Source organism: Triturus cristatus, chromosome 4_2, assembly GCF_964204655.1.
Source record: "Triturus cristatus chromosome 4_2, aTriCri1.1, whole genome shotgun sequence".
Lineage (NCBI taxonomy): Eukaryota > Metazoa > Chordata > Amphibia > Caudata > Salamandridae > Triturus > Triturus cristatus.
Window position 1 is genome coordinate 93,571,799 of NC_140586.1, and position 21,632 is coordinate 93,593,430.

Sequence of the window (21,632 nt, forward strand, 5' to 3'; positions counted from 1 at the left end):
CGGCTGAAGAAGCCGTCTCTCCGAACTTGGCTGTCCAGGCAGTAGTGTTTGGTAAATGTGTGCAGTGAAGCCCATGTAGCTGCCTGGTAGATGTCGAGAAGGGGGACTCCACCTCCCAAAGCAGTAGTGCCTGCCGTCGCCCTGGTGGAATGAGCACGCAAACCCACTGGATGTTCCTTTTTCGCTAAGGAATAGCAGATTTTGATGCATTGGGAGAGGGTTCGTTTTTGCACGGCCCGACCTTTCTTGGCGCCCACGTAACCAACAAAGAGCTGGTCATCCACCCGGAATTGTTGTGTGCGATCTAGATAGAATGAACGTTTTGGATCCAGATTGTGGAGCCTCTCTTCCTCTTTAGAAGGATGCGGAGGTGCAAAGAAGGTAGGCAAAGTGATCGATTGACCTATATCGAAAGCGGTAACAACTTTGGGAAGGGAAGAAGGCCTAGTGTGGAGGACAACTTTGTTCGGATGAACAGCCAGGAAAGAAGGCTTAGGAGAAAGGGCTTGTAGCTCACTCACCCTGCAAGCAGAGGTGATGGCAAACAGAAAGGCAGTTTTAACAGTCAGGAGTCTGAGAGCACAGTTATGTAGCGGCTCGAAGGGAGCGCACATAAGGAAAGTGAGAACTAGGTTCAAGTCCCACTAGGGCATCATGAAAGGAGTTGGGGGAAACAAGTGAGTAATGTCCTTGAGGAAGCAATTTACAATAGGGGACTTGAAAAGAGAAGGCTGGTCAGGCAGCCGAAGGAAGACCGAAATGGCCGAAAGATAGCCTTTGAGAGTGCCCAGAGCAGAACTCTGCTGGGCCAAAGAAAGAATGAAGAGGAGAACCTCTGAAAGGGGGGAGAAAGGGGATCCACAGCCTTTGCTGCGCACCATGCCGCCAACTTGTTCCATCTACAGGCGTATATCATTTTGGTGGAGGGACGCCTGGCTGCCAAGATAACATTACAGACTTCAGGAGGAAGGTCAAAAGCTGTCAACTGTCACCGCTCAATCTCCACGCAAGGAGGTGGAGGCTGGACAGGTTCCGGTGGTGGGATGTCCCCTGCTGCTGCGACAGAAGATCTTCCTGAAGAGGCAGTCTGATCGGAGGATCGATGGCCATATGTAACAGCTCGGGATACCATACTCTTCTTGCCCAATCCGGAGCCACAAGAATGACTTGGGCCCAGTCGCACTTGATCTTCTTCAGCACTCTGGGCAGAAGTAGAATATGCGGAAAGGCGTATAGAAGACCGCAACTCCACTCGCGATGAAAAGCGTTGCCTAGCAGATGCCGGCTTGGAAATTCCAATGCTCAGAACTGCTGACATTGCGCGTTCTTTTCGGTGCCGAATAGATCTAACCAAGGCTCTCCCCACTGCTGAAAGAGACCTTGCACCACCTCCGAGTGAAGACGCCATTCGTGATCCAGCATTCACCTGTGGCTGAGCTTGTCCGCCCTGGCGTTCAGAGAACCTGTCAAGTGTTGAACCACCAGAGATATGCCCTGATGTTCCAGCCATGTCCAAAGGCGGAGAGACTCTTGACTTAGGGTCCACGGCCCTGTTTGTTGCAGTACCAAATGGCGGTGGTGTTGTCCGTGAACACCTGCACCACTCTTCCCCTGACAGAGGAAAGGAATGCTTTTAGTGCAAGTCGAATCGCCCGAAGGTCCATAAGGTTTATATGAAGTCCGGACTCCGCCAGAGACCAGAGGCCTCTGATCTCCGCCTCTTCCATGTGGCTGCCCCACCCCAGCAGTGATGCATCTGTCACCACTGTGAACTCTGTTTGGGGAAGGGAGAGGGATCCGCCGTTGACCCAATCCCGGTTCGTTAGCCACCATTGCAATTGGTGTGGAGTGCCCTCCGAGATCTGGACACAGTCGTAAAGATTCTCCTGATGCTGTGCCCACTTGAACTTCAGGTCCCACTGGAGCCTGCATATGCCACCTGGCATAGTGCACCAGCAGGATGCAGGAGGCCATGAGACCCAGTAGCCTCAGGGTCATTCTGACCTAAACCCGGGATAGAGGCTGAAAGATCGGAACCATAGCTCGAATATCCCAGATTTGCTGCTCGGGAGGATAAGCCCAAAACTGTGCTGAGTCCAGAACCACTCCGATGAAAAGGAGCTTCTACGAGGGAATAAGGTGCGACTTCGGCACATTGATGGTGAACCCCAGCGAATGCAAGAGGTCAGCCGTAGTCTGGAGGTGGAAGATGACAGCCTGGGACGAGCCCGCCTTCAACAGCCAGTCATCGAGATAGGGAAAGACTGGAACCCCTGATCTGCACAGATGACCTGCGACCACCGCCATAACTTTTGTGAACACTCGAGGGGCGCTGGTAAGGCCGAAGGGGAACGCGGTAAACTGAAAGTGCTCGTGGCCTACCGTGAACCGTAGGTAACTCTGATGGGCCGGCAGGACGGGGATGTGAAAATAAGCGTCCTGCAAGTCCAACGCTACCATCCAGTCTCCAGGGTGGAGAGAAGATAGGACCTGAGCTAGGATCAAGATTTTGAACTTCTCCTTCCGGAGGAAGCAGTTGACGGTCTGGAGATCCAAGATAGGATGCAGGCCCTTGTCCATCTTGGGCACCAGAAAGTAGTGGGAATAACAACCATGACCTACTTCTGGGGCAGGAACGCGATCAATGGCTCCCTTGGCCAAGAGAGCCTTAACTTCCTATTGGAGAAGGGCCAAGTGATCCTCTGACATGCGATGGGTCTGAGGTGGCGTGGATGGAGGGGGTAGTCTCAAAGGTGAGGGAGTAGCCCCTTCGGACTATCTGCAAAACCCACCTGTCCGACGTGATGGTGAGCCAGTGGGGGAGGTGATGGCGAATCCTGCCGCCCACTGCCAAAAGGTGGCCCTGAAAGGTCGGACTAGGAGGGCTTGGAGGCTGATGCAGAGGGGGTGCTGGTGGGCTGGCCCACCCATTGGCCCCCAGACCCACAACGGTGGGTCCCACGTCACCGGCCGCACACAGGCTGGACAGCTTGTGTCAGCATGTGGCTCTGGGTGGAATGTGGTGGGGCACCCCTTCGATAGCTACGAAAGGGGCCAAAGGCAGATTGCTCTGGGCTGGAGGTGGATGCAAGGTCCAAGGACCTGGCCGTAGCCCTGAAGTCCTTAAAGCGCTCAAGCGCCTTGTCCGCTTTATTGGCAAACCAGCGACGGTCATCAAAGAGCATGTCCAAGAGCGTGGCTTGGACATCACTCAAAAAGCCAGTAGACCTCAACCAGGCGTAGGGTCTAAGGGCTACCGACGTGGAAATTGTCCTGCCTAGTGAGTCGGCGGTGTCCAGCCCACATCGGATGGCGAACTTCGCTGCGTCTCTCCCCTTGGCAACGGCACGGGAGAGCACGGCCCGGGCCTCCTGCGGCCACTGTTTCAGCACCTGCGCACCCATGTCCCAAACCGAGTGGGAGTAACGGCCCAAAAGACATGCAGCGTTCACTGACCACAGTCCCAAGCTGGAGGAAGAAAACATCTTCTTCCCAAGGTGGTCCAGCTTCTTGAATTCCCTATCAGGTGGTGTGTTAGGGAATGCACCCTTGGAAGTCGAGGCTTGGACTACCAAGCTCTCAGGGGTGGGGTGGTGGGAGAAAAAAATGGGGTTGCCCGGTTCCGGGCAGTGGCGTCGGGCAATCATCCTATCCACTGGAGCCCTGTGTTGGGCTTGGACCAAGTGCCCAAAAGGATGCCAGTGAGGGCCTCATTGAATGGCAACATCACTGCGTAGGATGCACCCTCCTCCATAGCCACGGTAGGGGGAGAAAGCATGCCAAGGTCTGGGGAGGTGTCTAGACCACTGGCATCACCTAACTCCTCTCTGCAGTCTGGTTCCTCTAACTGGTCTGCAAGAGGGTCCAAAGACCCCCCCCCAGTCCTCATCACACTCTCCTGGTAGCCACTCAGGGCGGTAGGAAACATCAGGGGTACAAAAGTACCGGCGCCGTTCCCGACATCGTACGACGTCAGTCCTGATCAGTGTCCTCATCGAGGGAGAGGCTGGGGTCGACGCCGGCTGGGGACACAACCGGCGTAAGAGGGGGCGGAGGTGTTGTCACTGGATTCGGGGTTGGAGGAGATGTCACGAGGTCAACCAGCGCCGATCTGGATCCAGGCCTGGATCCTTTGGGGCCCTGTGGCACCAAAGCCGCCGGCATCGAAGGACTAGAGCCCCCAACCGAGTCCGCGGGGCTCGAGGGTGCGCCGGCAGAGATGGGCTGCCCAAAGATGGAATGCACGGCTTTGTAAAAGTTGCGAAGCTGGGCAGGGGTCGCTCCGACCCAAAAGGCTCGGTAGGCGGAGCCAGACAACTACCTTCCGCTTCCCGCGTCACGTAGGCTGATGGATGGGGAGAACTCGAAGAGCAACAATGCTTCTTCGCCTTCTTCTTGTGCTTCGACATACCCGAAGACGAAGACTTTGATGACGAGTGGTGGTGATGGCTCCACGACCGGTCCCATGACCTCCCTCTTGACCGGGACCTCAAACGGCATGGAGCGTACTGCCGGGCCTCGAGAAGCTTTCAGGACTGATCTCGCAAAGACATTGGGTTCATGGCCCGACAGTCGGAGCACGAATTTGGGTCGTGGTCGTGCTCCAAGCACAAAAGGCACACGTGGTGCGGGTCCATGACTGACATCAATTTGCAACAGGAGTTGCAAGCCTTGAAGCTGGTCCAACGTGACATCCCTCCATGCACAAAAGTCGCAAAAAACTAAGTCAAAAAGTGACTCGAGGTACTGCTCTCTCCGAATCTGCGCAGGCTGGCGCGGAATAAGAAAGAATTGATGCCAGCGCGTGAGGGCGGCATCTAAGTAGATACCGCGATGTCATTCTGGCGACAACGACGCCAACGACGAACGCAGAGTCGACCGATGCCACCTATCGACGCGCAGGGGTACCTGTCTGATGCCTGGGGGTAATACTAAGGTGAGGAATCCATAACTAATTTTCTCTTTCAAAAACTCATATACTGTAGATTAAAAAGCCATCTAAAGCCACCTATCACTTTATAAAAAATGTGAATGCTGCGTATGGTACTGTGATATCCAGTTTTGCTGCTGTACCAAATCTAGCTACCATCTTGGCATGTATCCCGGCAACTGCCACATGGTTTACTGTTGCTGATTTATGTTGTGTTTTCTTCTCTATACCTATACATCCCAATAGGCAATATCGCTTCGCCTTCTCCTCTTTAGGACATCAACTCATGAGGTCTTTTTTCCCTCAGAGGTATACATGGGCACCTTCCATCCTTTTACAGGCCCTCAAGAAAGACTTTTACCAAATTGTCATCTTATGTATTATATTGATGGTTCATGTCTTAGAAATGATAAGGGAACATTAGTTACAGGCTTGGCTGTTTTTTACTCCATATGACAACGTTAAAAGTCAAAGCTCACAGAATGTGCATTGCAATCATACAGCTGAACTGATTGGTCTCACTTGTGGTTGTATATTAGCTGCTCAAAAGACTGTAACTAGGTAAGACCCTTGACAATTTTACTAACGCCTTGCCCTTAAATAGATGACTCGTCCACATGAATAAGGTGGATTAATTCCCCCCTTTTCCTTTAGGCCACCAATAGCCCCGACCTGAAGAGGCCACTCCGAGGGAATTTTACCCTCTTGTTGGGTGAGTAATTCACCTTTAACTCTGGTGCCAATTGTATAAGTTACATTTGGTGGTTGGAACACAAACCCTGATAGAACATCTCTCATGTTTAGGCTGTCTACAACATCTTTAGCCTTGAAGAAGACCCGCTTTGACACCAATCAATCAGGCCGTTGTCAGGGTCGAAACATCGGCGTTAACTGTTGGCTCAGCTACAAAAAGTCTCACGGTTGTGAATAATGAGCACTTTCGCCATCTACCGGAGACATTAATTAATACATTCACAGGGGCCCATTGTCTACATCTACATCTAATTAATTTAGATGTCTCTATGTTATTGGTACATTTTGGTGCTAATATGCATCTTTTCCGGGTGGATTGAAGCCTACCCATGTGACCGATCTGATGCAATGACTGAAGCCAGGAAACTGTTGGGACAAGAACGTCCCCCGCATGGCATATGGACATGCACCTCATTCCTGATTGCCAAAATCCTTCTGTGTCTGGTATCCTGACCTTTATTATTGCCCTGGTATCACATTGATCTAACATGTGCACAGAAACCTAGGCATGTCCCTGACAAAGCACAGTACTCAGTGTGACCTGTGCCTTAGACAAAGGTCCAGTGTACTTGTCTTGGGTTTCATAAATAAAGTGGTTGTGGCAGCACACTAGTTATGTGATCTTACAGTTGACCTCACGCTTTTTATCTGTCAGTGAGAGTGTGACCCACTGGCCCCTCTTGTGTAAATTTGCACTGTTATGTGAAATCCAGAACCTTGTGTTGACATCCTGTGTATGTCGACTGAGTGTAGTGTATATGTGTAGTTTGTGTGGAACTAGGACTGTGTGTGTAGGAGTCTTAAAGTTCTAACGCCAGTGTTACCAAGTTTCAATGCCTTTGGTTTGACACAGCACAGATGAATGGTGGGGACAATTTCCCTAAACAGTGTAAGTGTTTTGCCTGCTTTCCTGTGGCTGAAGGATGGAGATTCAGACATTGAGGTGAGAAGTATGCAGAAAGTGTACCTTTAGAAATTGGTTGAAGAAATTGTAGGAGCTGCTGACTAGTTCTTCCCGAGCACTGCCACTTGGTTACTGGTTGGAATGAGGTTGTGAGTGCAGTTTCTGTGGTTCAAGGTGAAAAAGTTTCTAGGTATGGCTTGCCCTTTTGTCTATCCCTGATTATTGCTTCAAAAACGCAGATGCTAGGTGCAGAAACCTCACACTTCATTATGCTCCTGTTATGGGTACTCCCTCTTAGCGAACGCCCCAGTGATTCCTGCCATGACAGGCATTTGAATTACACAAAAGCTGTGTCTCGAGAGCAGCCTGAGAAAAACACCTAAACTGAGCCAACAGTTCTGAGGTTTGAGACACTCGATCAACATCACCTGTCTAAATATATGTATAAAAGTGGGATCCAAACAACTCTACTTTGTTCCAGGTCCAAGTCCTTCATGACCAAGGAATAGAATGCTCTACAGTGTACTTAAAGGACTGCTCTGTGACCAGGGCTTGTGTAAGCCTGACAGCCAGTCTATCAGGGGACATCAAATAAAGTCTGCACTTGCTTCTGGAAGAGCTGACCATCTGTCTAGTGCCTAGAAGCCTACCTGTATGGTGGGAGAGGGACGTGCCTGACAAACCCGCAGGAGATGAGACTCTCCAGGATGAGAAGGCCAGTGTGTTCCTGCTCTGAGGAGCAACCAGACAAAGGGTACTACGTGAAATAGTGAAGCAGGAGCCTTCCATGCTGCAGAGGGCCTCCAAGGGGCATATCAACAAGGGCTTTATCTCTGCTTTTTTGGCTTTAAAAGCCAAAAAAGGAGAGATAAAACTAGCGCCCTATCAACAACAGGGTGCTAACATGCAAATTTGCATGTTAGCACCCTTTTACTCTACGCTTCCCCTTGCATCTCTAATAAGATGCAAAGGGGGCGTTCCAGAGTAAAATAATAGGAGAAATGTCGCTAAGCGACATTTCTCCTATTATCAAGAATGTCGCTAACCCTGTTAGAGACAAAAAAAGCAGCGCTAACCGCGGTTAACACTGCTTTTTTATGTCTGATATTTTTCAGACTTAGCCATGATATCCTATGGAAGGAGGATATCATGGCTAAGTTTGCCTGTCCCTATCAACAAGGTAACATGAGATTATCGCTGGGTTTCCAGCGATAATCTCACGTTAGCCTGTTAGCGTGAGGATTTTTATCGCTATTGAGATAAGCGTTGCTAATAGCACGCTATCTCAGCGATAAAAATTCACGCTAGCCGGCGATAATTATCCTAGCGCTAAGTGCGCTTAGAGATAATTATCGCCGGCTGTTGTTGATATGCCCCTATGTTCCTCACCCAGTTCCAATTAAGAACTGTACCCAAAGACTGCTTAGATCTGTTGATTACCCTGGCCTCTGCTGTGAGCTGTGGTTTGGTGCTACTGCCACCAGCTTTTTCAGTGGGAGAGCCGAAGGGCCGAGGAAGGTTGCAAATGCCAGAACCACATTACCATCTAAAGCAGCTTGAGGTGGGATTAAAATGCCTTGAGATGTGATATATCTGCACTGACCCAAAGTAGGTTGCAACTGTCTTGCTGTGTGTTCTGTCTGCACTGGCCCCAGGTGGGCTGAATCTGCCTTTCTGTGCAATCAGTCTGCATCGCCCCATAAATGGATTACAGCTACCAAAGACACATGACCACCGTGCCAAGGTCCACCGAGCAGCAGTCATCTGTTCTCCTTGGAGGCAGGCACCTAATGTCCCTTGCAACTGCTGGGGAACAGCATGTGTATAAGGCAGGCCTCCGCCTGCAGTCAGGACCAAGCTGCTGCAACTTGAGCACGCTTAAGACTCATTCTATCCACTACAACAACAAGGAAAAGAACAAATTGTACAGATTACACATTTGAACGTGTAGGAAACATAATCTGCACATGAGCCTTATTCCTGCCTATGTCGAAGATTGCTGGTGGACTAAAATAAACAGGGTTAACAAGGTGGTAGATGACATGGAGAGAAGGTCAACTGTTGCACGCACAGGGGAATGAGGTCTATCGCCATGAATCTCCAAGGTAGATTATGTAAAATGTAGAACTGCAGTGTAATTAAAAGTACTTTATTTTTCAAAGAGACAAGCAATGGGCTGGACATCAAATGAGTGTCTGTGAGTTGATTGTTAAGTTACTTAGAAGCCTGCAACTGTGGCACGGTTATTCATTCTTTCTCTTAGGTTCTGTAAGGGTCACATGGAACCCTTATATGCCATTGGTAATGCTCACCTTTGTGTGATTTGTAGTGAGACAGAGCTTAAGTGGCCTGATTTTTTAACTTTGGCACGCTGGTCAATTCGAGCCACTCCCAATCAAAAGACTGAATTGAGCCAATGACACTTCTTTATAACCCTCAGATGTCTTTACTTGATCTGCACCTGAATTGTTTTTTGACTTTATAGTTTGGAGATGGCTACTTTACTGTTTCAACAACATCTGTACTCAGGTTCAGACTGCCCTGCCCATCTGCCCACCTGGAGCCAGAAACAATCTACAGCCCGGAGGCTGGGTGCATGAGAAAATACACCAGTGGAAATCAGCACTTCACCCTCGTTTGTAAGGTCTCTACCAGATCCTGCGCACCATGAACACTGGGAAGTGCCACTGGCTGCCTGCCTGTCACAATACATGCATTGCAATGCAACTGGACCACTGAATCAAGAGTCACTGGACCTGGAATGCAAGGGGTACCTGCACTGTGTACCAAGGCCCTCCTGCACCTACTGTATGAAGCAAAACAACATCCAGAATCCTGATCCTGCTCCTGTCAGCCAGAAGGACTGCAGACTGTTTCTGCCCCGGAGGATGCTGTTCTTCTGCTCCTATGCCCATAAGTTCTCCTTTTACTGCTGCCAAGCTGTATTCAATCCCACCATGATGCAGCCACTTCTCCTGGCCATAACTTGGGCCTGCGACCCTGGTAGTGGTAAGCCTCCTGGCTACCAGACCCAATCAATTGCTCTATCGGTCCTATTTGCAGGGAGTTCTGTTGGTAGGTCCACCATGTGGCTTTATTTAGGAGAGCCTAGTGGTGGGCATGAATAAATCAATAGCAGTAAGCCTGCTACCAACTTCAGAAACCAATGCTATAGTCACAATATATTTATGCATTTCCTGGAGCAATGCAAGCAGAGCCATAACCTCTTTGTGCTGGATCTGTGCACATTTACCTGCTGATTCGAAACTATCTAAGGCGCAGGCACCTGTGCCCCCAATTTGTTTTACAGAGCCATATGATCTTCATTGGAAGTCTGTGTGTAACATTCTATACATTTGTACCTGGTCTTTGCTTGGAGAACTCACTCAGGTACAATTTGCTAGGGGGGTCCTGGTTGATCGAATCTGTGAGTCACAGGTCATTCCTTATCAGTTTTTTAATACCATTTGAGACTTTGATTGGTGTGTGCATAGATTTTCTCCAAAACCACCCATCATTTATGACAACCCACTTCTTCTAAATTTGACAAGCTTGGTCTGCATAATTTGAATCTTCTGGGTATCTTCCCTTCACTCTGCAACAGCATCAAAAACACACTTTTAAATCTCAGTGGAATTTGTAGACGAACGGAATAGAAAGGGTTACTCGGTCTGAGGCAGATTAGCTGTTATCTGTGAGCTACTTGCTTGTCTGCTTTGCCAAGGGCCAAAACATAAGGAGAATTGTACAGCATCACCTCGTGACCCAGTGAGGTGGCCAAGATGATTTGGGCCCTAAGACAATCCAGAAAAACAGGGCACCTTATTCTTCATTACATACTAGGAAGAGCCAGAATCTTGATGTAGTGTGCTACTTAAATTCCCGAGTCACTGTTAGGACCAGCATCCCAAGGGACATACAAGTAGGAAACCTGTACCAGTTCAGGTTATACTTCATTGAGGACATAGCTAAATGCCTTGAACATTTTAGGGTCAAGTATTGGGTTCAAGACAACTTTAGGGACCTTTTCTGCCAACTGGTTGTTCCAGGCAACTCTGGTCCCACACATTGCCATTTTGCGGTAGAGCCCCAGACTTCCAACTGCCATATAAATTACATTTTATCACTGCAACTTGAAAGCCCTGAAGCTGGAGAGGCAGTGATCATACCGCAGACATGCTGCAGATGCTGATACATAATACCTGTTTGTGGCATGCATAGACAAGTCCCTGCAACCCTTCTTCTTCTATATGGACTTTCTTTCCCTTATGTATTCTTAATTTATAAATCTACCTTATGTTGTCCTTTAAGTATGCTTTGTACTTTATTGTATTATTATTTCATACTCCTTGTATTTCAATTTAAAATCCAATAAAAGTTTTTGAAATAAAAAGGTATGTTTGTGGAAACATGGCAACAATCACGCCTTTAAGGCAGCCAAAAGAGGATACTCAAAAGACATCAATGCTTTTATGATTGTGTAATGGTGCGCCACACCTGCGTACAATTAAACAGTAGTAAGCCCAATGTAGGGTAAAGAGAACAGGTGGATCAAAGAGTGACTTTGAGTTTGCACAGTCAAACAAATCTGTGAGGTCTGACTCTACCACTCTGGAAATGGAAAAAGATTTACTCAGCATAGAGCTGGCCTAAACACCTTCCAAAGTGGGAAGGGGAACAAAACATCATCGAACACTGTTGGGGGTTAAGGTCAGGGGTTGTCCCACAAGAAAAACAGTTTCTCAGCATTGAGAAGAAATAAAAATCTAAAAAAATCAGCATTTGGACAGCAGATTGGGTTTTCTCAGAGATGATTTATAAACTCTTCGTGGAAATATCAAATGTTACGTGACATAAGTTGAATGCTTAGAAATATGTGATACTACTGGCACACTATTGGGAATGTATGGTATTCCCAAAACCAGTAAATCTAAATGGATGCACGCACATGTATAGATGTAGATTTACTGCCATTCTTCGTGAATCAGGCTCAAGGAGCCCAGATGGAGAAAAGTCAAGATAATGTGTTGCCCTTGCATTGATTAGAATTACCAACACCAGCTTGGAGATAGGGGTGGGCAAAAATCACAATCAGGGCAAGGGTAGGATTTCTGTGAACATTTCACGCTACGTGTTTGATAACGTTTGTATATTGTGATATTTATGAATTTTGAAATATTTTGTCACATCCTAAAAAATCCACCACGCCTGCTTTCAGCTCAGCCAATGCCATTAAAACCACTAACTCCAAATATAAAGATGACAGCAGGAGAGACTCTTGTGTTATTTGTAGAGGACGCTCTGCTGGCTCCCTCAAGCCATCTGCTGAGCTTCACAGATCAGCCCTGGAGCTCTACCCAAGTAACCGTCTACACTTATCATTTTCCTGAACTTTTCGAAACTAAGGGCCTGTTTTAAATTTGATGGATGCAAGAAGTATATTTACAAGGTACCCAGATATCGAGTTAGGAATAGCAAATGTATACTTTTCTATAAATAGCTACCTTTACAATATTGTAGTAGTCAATATTTTGGCAATTATATTTTTGAAGCACAATATTTTCCTTCGCACTATTCTGCCATACAACAAATAGCGTGGAGAGATAGAATAAAGGTCCAAATGAATGAAAAGTGCTAAGGGAAAATACTTGAGCCAAGGCAGATGAAAGAGAGAGAGAAACAGAGAGGGAGAGAGTGGTGTTTAGAGAAGTGGAGAGAGAAAGCGTAAAACATTAAAGGAAAGGCCGAAGCATTGAGAGAGATCGAGAGTGAGAGGGGGAGTGCAAGAACTGGAACGAGACAGGGAATGAGAGATGAAAAAGAGGGAATGAAAAGAATAGCAGACAGAAAGGCAGCATATTTCGAGAGAGTTAGGTAGAGAGACAAAAAGCAGGCAGAGAGAGAGAGCATCCATAAGAAGGACGAAAGAAATAAAAAGATGAGACAAAGTATAATAGAGAGAGATATGAGAGAGGAGGAACAGGTTAAGAGAGAGTGGGGAAAATCAGAAGGTGCAGTAGAGTGCAGAATTAGGTAGAGAAGGAAATGAGGGCGGGGAAAGGAAAAAGTGAGTGTCAGTGACAAAGTTAGAGAAATGGAGGAAGAGTAAAACTATCTGGACCAAAGAAGAGACAGCAAAAGAGACAAGATGAAACAGAGGCAGTGAGGGGGAGGCAAAGGGAAAGAGGCAGTTAGTGAGAGTAAGCAAGACTGAGACCAACGGTGACACTGAAGGATTAGGATAAATCTGAGAATAATATACAATCCCAAGAAGAAGACACATACAACGGGAGTAAAGAAGCTAGAGTGACGTCAAAAAGACAACAGGGAGAATAGAGGCTTCTGCAGGTGCTGTGGGAGAGTAGGAAACCCCACTGTTAGCATTGAGAAAGACTAAATCAAATTCCACAAGGGAGACTGCCCCCATGTATAAATCCACAACAAGGTGAGGGTAAATGCATGGATGGGATTACACATGCCAGTTATCTCAAATTACATATTTAGATATTATCAGACCTTTTTAGGTTTCGCCTGCACAGTGCTTGTGCTTTGCTTGTGAAATCTCTTGTATTTTAATAAAATCTTAAGAGGCACATAAAGGCCTGCCCTTTACTTACCTTTACTTACCACTGGCTGGCTCCCGTGTGGCTCCCACGTCACTCTTGTTTCCTTGCTGACTATTGGTCAGCACCTCTTCCACACCTCTGTCTTCCTCTTGGGCTTTGAGTCATCAAGTTTTCATCCTGATTTGGAACCCTGACCATATACTGCTTCCGGTGGCCAGTGTCCTTCCACTGACCGCCCACCTGTAGAGCTACTTTTTTTCTTTTCTTTTTATACTAGCACTCAATAGGAGTGCATGTGTTTGCAAGCCCTCTCTGACACTCCCACCCCCTCCCGTCATTGTTGCTTGCCCCCTCCTGCTTCATTGTTGCTTCCCCTGTCCCTCCCGCTTCATCGTTGCTTCCTCTGTCCCTCCCGCTTTGTCATTGCTTCCTCCCTCCCTGCCACCCCCTCCTGCTTGGTAGTTGCTTGCCCCCTGCTGGTTTTGGAATAGGTGCCATATTAATTTCAAAGATAACAAGGCAAGGTTACACCTTGCAGTTCGGGCGCAGATCTCCGTGGCCGCAGGACACTGCAAAATTAAAAATAAATTGCATTCATTTGAGTTTATTTCCAATGTCAAAGTAGAGCCTGAGGTTTCTCGTTTTTACTTTGTAGTGCCTAACAACTCCCCCCTACCCAGCCCCCCGTTCATAGGCGAATGAGTCCCATTTCAAGATGGGCATTGTATTCTTGACTAGGGGGTTGCCATAAGCTGTTCAAAAGACTAGACCGCGTTGTAACCTATACTGTTGTCTATCTTTTGAACGCTTCACTATGGCAGAGTGTATGAAGCTAGGGATGCAGAGCACACATTCAGCACGAGTTAGCCCCTCTGCATATATGCCCAGCTAGGTAACAGTGGAACAGTGTGGTACTGCTGTTATTGACAGAATTGTTTCTTATTGGCAACTTTTACAATGCTATCTCTCATACTGCACTGCAAGAAACAACTGCAGCGACTACCCTAGCCCCCTCTGGTTGCAGTCATCTGGGGGGAAAGGTCCAGCATGCGTAACACTGAAAATCTCACTATTGACATTAGAGGCAATCACTGTGTTTGCTTTTTGTTAGTTTCGTGATTATTGTGCTTTATTGCCCTACGTTTGCACGATACTCATACACTTTCTGCATGCATTGGCAATGCCGATAGTTTTTGCTTATGTGAGATCTATTGTCTTTGTCAATGGTTTTTTAACATGTTGCACAGCAGGGCAGGGCTGTGCAACATGGCTTAAACCAAAAAAATTAAGGATATACAAAAAAAAGTGCTATAACTCATGTCATAGTGCTTTTTTAAAAGCCATGTTGTACCGCAACCCTTGCTGCTGAGCAGCATGTAAAACAAGCATTGAAAATACAATAGGTCTCGCCTTTGATTAAGTTAAAGCCATTTGCTTTGCTAATGGTATTGTATAGCAAAGGAAATGGCTTTAACTTAATGAAAGGCAAGACATATTGCATTTTTAATGCTTGTTATCTTTTGCTTGCTTGTTTATCTTTTCAACTCGGGACTGCTCCTTCAACTTTACTCCGCATTCCACCCGCTCCAGTTTGTTGCTTACATTCCTGCTTACATTCCTCGGGGAAAAACAAGACATTCACTGAACAATTTACTTAAGTGCTGGGAAAAAAAATTGCAGCTGATAACACATTCCTTTTTGACTTCAACCTATACTGAGGTGATCAGAACGACCCACCTGTTTCTCTTCCCACCTCATACTTCGGTAACATCAATCTCACTCAACTCTGCTTGAATCCTATGCAAGCAAATGGATCTGCATTGGATCTTTTGATTGCTAAAGAGATTGATCTATACTTCCAGGAGAGTGGTCAGACCACTCCATCATCCTCTTCTTGCTCCCCTCCATGAAAAAGACAACCCACGGCCAACCACAAAGGCCAAAATATTGGGCGAAGGAGTTCAGAAACCTAGACAAAAATCAATCCATCCAACGATGTGGCCATTAGGCTATTTAACACCACCCAACACACAAGATCAACTATCTCACAACCAGGCCTCTACCTCTTAACTATGGAGTGCCCCAGGGATCTTCTCTAAGTCCCACGCTTTTCAACGTTTATATGAGGCCACTGGCCGAGGTCATCCGGCCGTTTGGGATTAAAGTAGTCACCTATGCGGATGACACTCAGCTGGTGGTATCTCTAAACCATCTGCGGACTGATCCTGCAGACCTGGAACTCTGCCTGGAAAAAGTCGCCACCTTGATGCAACATTCATGTCTCAAACTCAACGGAGAAAAAACGGAAATCATGTACTTGGGCAATACATCCAAGTTAGTCCCCACACTGTACTGGCCTCCTTGCCTGGGTGACCCCCCCAGTCCTGAAGGCCAAGATTAAGAGCCTCGGTGTGTGGCTGGATAATTCACTCAAACTCGACCAGCAGACAATGTCAGTGTCAGGGGCTTGTCACGGCATCCTCAGAATGCTGCTGAAAATCCTCCCCCTACTGCCCATAGTGGCAAGGAGAGTCGTGGTGCAGGCCCTGATTCTTTCGCGCCTGGACTACTGTAACTCACTGTATTTGGGAAGCTCCAAAATCTACTCAAAGGAAGCTCCAGGTGGCACAGAATTGTGCTGCACGACTGTTGACTGGCTGTTGCAGAACGCAGGCGGCTAGGCCCAGCTTGAAAACCCTACACTGGCTGCCGATAGAGGAGAGGATCTCCTCAAGGCCTTATATACTGCTCATAAGACTCTTATGGGCATAGGCCCTCGCATCAACCAGTCTCTGATCACCGCGTACCTTCCCAAGAAGTCTCTCCCCTCGGCGAACCTAAACTTAGCCAGCGTTCCTAAAATTAATAGGTTGCGTAGCGGAGGTCGCTCCTTTTCATATAACATAGCCAGATTGTGGAATATCCTCCCTCTCAATCTGTGGCTTGAAACGTCCCACCTTACCTTGCGGAAGTGTCTAAAAACTTGGCTATTCCGGAAGAGTAATTGCTAGCCATCTTATTCAACCTGTTTTGCCGCTAGCGCTGGGATGCCTCAGGGTAGCCATGCGCTCAGCAAATGCTAATTAATTACACAGAGACCCGGTCGGAGACCATGAACAAGACTGCCCCAAAAACCCTAAAGATACAGAAATTTTAAAAATCTCTCTTACGAATCGGGTTTGAAGGAACTCAACTAGGATAAGAAAACCCTTAAAGTCACAGAAACGATCCGGTGGCAGAACCCTGCACCACTAACCCCATCACTACTCAGGATGAACAGAAAAGTTCAAGAAACACATGTTTGAAGTAAATGAAGCTAAGAATTGGATGAAAAAACTATTTGGAATAGTTTAGTAATCCACAATGCTAGCTCTAAAAGCTACTACAAAGTCATACAAAAAGCAAGGATTTCTCCTTCTTCAGTAACTGTCAAAAACATAGTTATTCCTATCTCCACTACCAAAGGACCTGAAGCACTCAACCCTAATATTTAAGTCAAAAACGTTGTAGTCCACATTTAATGCGTCACAGAAGAAGCCTAATCGAGGCCATCTCCAAGACAAGGCCTTCCTCTCACTTCTCAACAGTCCATCCCATCCTCTCTACACACCAAGGTAAGTAATTCAGTGCTGCTCTATTGGTTGTACCTCAGAAAAATCTCCATGGAGACTGGACCAACCCTGGCCTGCCTTAAAAAAACAGGAGATTGTTCAAGAGGACTAGCCAATCTCTAATTTACCATCCCTTGCCCAAATTCTGGAAAGCTAAGTGGAATCTCAACTCAAACTAGACCTTGAAGATAATGATCCGCTAGATAAACTTCAGTCTAATTTTAGAGTAGGTCACCGCACTGAAACCACACTCTTGAAAATAAATTATGATGCCCTAAAAATCCTAGATAACAGAGATTTGTATGTCCTCATCCTCCTGGACTTATGAGCAACCCTCGACATGCTGAATAACTCCTCATGCTTCCCATCCGCTCTTAAAACCGTGGTCAAATATTTAAAGTAGACAGCTCCAGATCCACAACTAAACTACATCGAGCCCCACGTGGCATCAAACTCTTGCCCACTTTATTCGATATATACGTTGGAACCACATGCTTCCGTTGTTAATCAGTCGAATATTGTCTATCCCTCCTACGCTTGTGAGAATCCGCTTTATCTGAAAACGTCATCTCTAATGATAAGATTATGTACTGGTTTCACAAATTCCCCAACAAAATGTAATCCTGAATGACTCAACACCATCTCAAACTAAATCCTCCAATGGCCTCCCCCCTCAACTGCCACATATCTGCTCAAAGAAAGAATACCCCACAGCAAACCAAACAGTTCAGAATCAAATCTATGGACTTCTTCCGAGACAAACACCTAAACCACCAACACATCAATAACCGCGCAAAAGGAGTCCTGTACCAGCTCAAACTCCTATGAGGGGTGAAGCAATACATCCCAGAACCTAATTTTAAACAGGTTGTGCACATCTCGCCCATGTGTATCTCCAGGAAACTGCTTCCCACTGAAGCAAGAATGTATGCACTCTCTGCGTCGAAAAACCCAACCCTGAAGGAATCTAGAACGCAAACAATATTTGTAAGGGAGCGCTCTACCTTCAGACATCATGACTGTCCCTTCCAACGATTTATTCCCAAACCAGCTGAAAAGCCTATTACTGGAAGATTACTTTGAACTATAGTCACCGAAACTAAATCTCTGAAACCATACTTCCGTTCACTCCTAAATCCTTCAATGCAAACTGTCCCAAGCTTGGATTTTGCATATATATGCATATATATATTGCTTCATTAGTAATTTCTGATTTGCTAAACACATTCTATCTTCTCCCCCTTTCCCAGGAAGGCAGACTGTAGCTAATTCTCCCCATGCCTTTACATATATGATGGTTTTCTATATGTTGTGGGAACAATCGTCTGTTAAAGTCAGGGCCACTTAAATTATGAAATTGTGCGGCCGCATTTTTCCAGCGTATTTATGGCTCTGCATAATTTGCTACATAATCCATCATTTACCAGCACTGGTATGCCCGCCTTGTTCTCCTTCTTTTCTAAAAGTGTAAGAAGGTTCTGATATAACAGGTTATCATTGTATAAAGTGTTTTCTTTCTTCTGTTCTCAGAGCTGTTGCAATTAATTTCGCTACAAAAAAACAAAACTGCAGATGGGAACCTGAAAATGCGCAGGGTCTCGGGCAGGAATGGGTTAAAGGTGCCCTCGGATGCACAACTTCTGGTTTGATTTAAAAGCTCAAAGAGATGGCGATGAGGGGCGCCTGAAGCGAACCATTCCTGGAGGATATTAAATCTATGAAACTATGCGAGGTCAGGCTCCACCCAGACCCTCAGGTTATGCCAGTTTCAAGATCTATCCTCCTTGATAAACAAAAGCGGTGCAGCCTCTCCTTCCCATGCGTGGATGGCACCGTGGGCACGACATTGTGCTGCTTCGTATAGATGGCATGGTACCTGGGTAGAAAGCGTCACATCAGTATCTAGTGAGGACATGGCTTGTCCCCCTGGACACGGCACATCTCAAAGGGCACGGTGAGTTGGTCGAGCAGGACACATGGTGATCTGGAGTAACTGGCCTATTCAGTTGGGCTCAGCACTTTCCACTGGGGCGACAGCACATATCGTGGGTACCAAAGAGCTTCATTCACTGTGCATGGCACCGTCAGCTATGGTGCTGCGCACACTTTCGGGCAGAGTGCATGCCTTCCGTTTAGGAGTGTCAAAGTCACTTTAATGTCCCAATAGCCATAACATGGCACTTAAGCCCAGGTGTGGTGGCATTTCATTACATCCATCGTTTTTTTGTTTTTCTCACAGCAACACCCTAAGTGACACGGGCACACCCAGACGTCGGTCCCCTGTCCACTGTACCAGAGGACTGCAGCTGTACCTCCCCGGCGAGGCCTATCTAGGCTGAATCCGGTCTGGATGTGTCCTAGCTCAGAGATGGCCTAGCCTGGCAATTCGTGCTGCACTGTTCAGAATGGAACAACCCCAAGGCTAGTTTACATACGGCTGGTTCCGGTGTGAAGTGACATGGTGGGCAAGCAAAAACTGATGGCCTTGGATACATCTCCGAGCACTTACTGGTGGCTCTGATTAATGCAAGCATTTCACCCATCAATGTTTTTATTCTTCTCATCTCATTGGATATGGACTGTTTCATAGGTTAGGGTCTTGAGGAAAATAGTGGTTATAGCACATCTCCCTGTGCATGATATATTCTGTTTCCCTCGGGGGGACTTATCACACGGCTCGAAGCTATGCATTTAGCTAATGCATGTATCATCTCAATCATAATTCCACTCCCGTTACACTGACACATGCACACACGCACACAGTACAGATACCTTAAGACAACACTCTGCCCCTAAGCCCACCCCTGATTTCGAGCAATAGACAACCCTGCAACCCAGCAAAGCCCTTCAGCACATGCATCTATGCACGTAACACGCCACACAGGCCAAGAAATGGATCTGGCCGTCCACTGTCCAACATATTCCTGAACTACACAATACAATTCATCAACTCCAGCCTTGCGGACCACAACCCAACACGATGCACTTGTAAACTGCGCGAAACATACCAACAGAACACTTCAGTTTAGAATCCCTGAACCGTAAGGTCATCCAAGATCCTTAGATTTGGGAATGAGCTATATAGCTACAATACTGGGTATGATGGGGCAGAAAATGACATGGCCAGCATCGATCTCATCATTCGATTTTGATGCTGGCCAAATGAACTTCTAAGCACTACAGCCAACTGTTCAAAATGACAAAGACGGGCAACGAGAAGCAAGGGGAACACCAGACACCACTCTATGTTTTAAAGATCGCTCATCTTCTGAAGTCCTGAAGCTTTGCAATGTGATACAAACTACTCGAACAATCGATTCAATGCATTGGCTGTTTGCTCATCAAGTTAGGGCATCTACTGTACATGGCGCTCATCCAATCAGCGTAAAGACCAGTCTCAGCAGAATCCCTTGGCTCTGCCCTCCTCACATCACTACAGCCTCAAGTGTTCTTCGATGAGCACTTCTGTGCTGGGAGGAGGGGTGCTGCAGACGGAGCGCTAAGTGATGCCGTGCCCTCTGTGGCCCAAACTCCACCAGAGAGACAAATGCCAGTCCTGCTTAGCTACAGTGGTCCCACTGATCAAGCCTCAATAGGCGAACTGTCCACACAACCCTTGCCACATGCCTCTGTTAATTCCGGAAGGAGGAAAGGCTGCGTGCACAGTCTGGGTGACCCGATGCCACTACCGACAAGTAAAGGATTCTTCCCAGCATCCTTGGATTACCTGGCAGAGGCTCCAGTTACAAATGCACACCAGAAGATGCCACAGGGTCGACTCTCAGCCAAGCAGGATGTCGGACTCCATTACAAAGGGTTGTCCTCTATTAAGCAACCAAATACAATTATTAAACAAGCGCACGCCTCACGCTTAAAGTCAAAAAATAAAAATAGGAACAGTGAAATGTTGTCATTATCAGTAACTAATCAGCTCCCTTAGAGGCCCGCATACCGGAGTCCCAGAAACAATGCGGGGGGGGGGGGTATTAAACCCCAATTCCAGGCTTGATCATTACTCGACAGAGAATCCTCAATGTTTTCGGTTTGATTGTCACGAACGCGAATTCATGGCAAATCGGAAGTAGAACGGACTGAGATGTTGTTCCATGTGGGAAGAAAGTCCCTGTGATGGTAAGCAGTAAGTAAGGTAGGTGGAAATTACGAAGAGCCGCTGCAGCAACCAGAGAGGAGACTGACTGCAAGGAGCGCAGGCGGCGCCGGCACTCTTACGGGGATCCAAATGTGAAGAAAAAAGTGCACACCGACTAATGAAGGAGTGTGTGTACTGCCACCGGTAAAAGATCAAATCCCGGTGGGCAAGGCCAAAAGGAGACAAGGCGGCAACAAGGAGGGACTAAGAAGCCTCCTTTACACTCAGAAGCCAGCGTTTTGCATGCAAGATGACACGAACCAATTAAAAAGATGGGCAGGGCTTCAACTCCGCCTCCGAGAGCTTTGGAATCTGTATTGATTCCAAGAAGGTCTCGTATGACGAAAGCAGCGCATGCGCGCTGCTTTCGCCAGCCGAGACCTAAAAAACGTTGTCAAAGCCAATAGATCTTGTGTAGGTAAAACCTATTGACTTTGCCAATGCTTGTCTAAAACAGGAAAACACACAGAAAAAGTGGATTTGTGTGTAAGGAAAGTAACTCCGTCTGTTGACTGTAGATACTGCAGGTCTTCCAGGGACCTAAGGTTGCAGAATAATACTTGCATTGTCAGGATGTCTAGCATCCTTTTAAAGAGGTTACTGAGTTTCTAGGTTATATTTATAAGTTTTTATTAATTTTATTATTTAAAAAGCGACAAATCAGATACAGTAACACCATGAAAGATACAGGGTATCAACGACAAAGGGTATCAATGTC

The 21,632-nt window shown here is 46.9% G+C and overlaps 1 protein-coding gene across 13 annotated transcripts in view; it reads right to left on the reverse strand.

Annotated features, from left to right (window-relative positions):
• Positions 1 to 21,632, reverse strand: part of CACNA1A (calcium voltage-gated channel subunit alpha1 A) — a 1,220,168-nt gene that overhangs the window by 788,276 nt on the left and 410,260 nt on the right. The window lies entirely within an intron of this gene.